This window comes from Macrobrachium nipponense, chromosome 35 (genome assembly GCF_015104395.2).
Source record: "Macrobrachium nipponense isolate FS-2020 chromosome 35, ASM1510439v2, whole genome shotgun sequence".
In the NCBI taxonomy this organism is placed as follows: domain Eukaryota; kingdom Metazoa; phylum Arthropoda; class Malacostraca; order Decapoda; family Palaemonidae; genus Macrobrachium; species Macrobrachium nipponense.
Window position 1 is genome coordinate 41,077,648 of NC_061096.1, and position 1,539 is coordinate 41,079,186.

Genomic DNA, 1,539 nt, shown 5'->3' on the forward strand with positions numbered 1-1,539 from the left:
ACTTTTATCTTGTGTATTGTGATGCTCTCTCTCTCTCTCTCTCTCTCTCTCTCTCTCTCTCTCTCTCTCTCTCTCTCTCAAATGGGGAGGGTGGTTGTCTTGAGCATTTGAAAAATTATTTTACGCTCGTACATGTTCGGATGATAGATTTTTGTTTATGTTTTCACTGTTTTTGTATATTTGATATTTAAAATGAAAACTTTTCTTGATAATGTAGTTTTTTTTCTGTATATTCTTTATATTTTAGGTAAATACACAGATTACGTTTATGGAAGTGCACTGAGTCACTACTTAAAGTTCATAATGTGAAGCAACTATTTACATTTCTAATCGAGCAAGTTATTTCATACAAAATAGTAAATTTATACCTTTATTCACATATATACATTATAATCTCTCTCTCTCTCTCTCTCTCTCTCTCTCTCTCTCTCTCTCTCTCTCTTCCTCTCAACACACACACACACACACACACACACACAAAAGTCAGTTCGAAAACCGATTATGTTACATAAAAGTTATGTAAGCAAATGAATATGAGTAATGATATTGGTAGTCATTTTATTTATCGAAACAGAACGTAATTCGTATAGCATTATTTTTAATGTGGAAATTATTATTCAGTTTAGTGTGTACTTTAGGAAAATTAGAACGCTGTTTACTTGGAATATTTTAGAGATGTAATTACAAAGTTTATGTTGATAAATTTTGATAAGTAAAGTAGAAAGCCCTTTATATAAAGTTTTTAGTAAGTGATAACCCTTCTATAAGTATTTTAGCAGGCAAATGAGAATTCTGTTCATATAGAGTAATTAAAGTGAATAAATTAGAATGCTCTTTGCGTACTTCATAGCAAGCTAGAACAATTCCACCATAAATAATCATGATGCGATTCGACGGGACCCTTTGTGCGTTAATTAATCTCCTCTGTAAATCTTATGAATTATCAGTTTGTGTGCGAACAAACACCCTCGCATTTAGATGTTACCAAACAAACGCCCACACCTAATAACGCCTTCGAATTATCCCAAAGGTTTTTTGTGTTATGGATCCGCCATATCTCTCGAATGTTGGAGATCTTAAGAAGTTGATTGCGTAAGCGTTGTTGAAGGCTCTTGTGTTGTGGACATAACCTTACAGTCCATTTACATCACCAAACTCTGTTGGCATTGTTTAAGCCTCTTGTGTTGTGGACGTAACCTTAGAATATATTCACAACGCTTCTTGTGTTGCAGGCATAACTTTACAATCCAGTGTTCTGTAGACATAACTTTAAAATCCATTGTGTTGTAGAAAAACTTTACAATTCATTCACAATACCGAACTCATGTTAGCATTGTTTAAACCTCGTTTTTTGTAGACATCGTACCATCCATTCAGAAATCCGAATCCATGTCAGTAGTGTTTAAATCTTTGTTATGCTTTAGACACCCTTACAGTACAATCACAACACCAAACCCTTGTTAACATTGTTTACATCCGCTATGTTGTAGACTTAACCTAAGAACCTATGTTAACATTGTTAACATCTTTTGTGTTGTA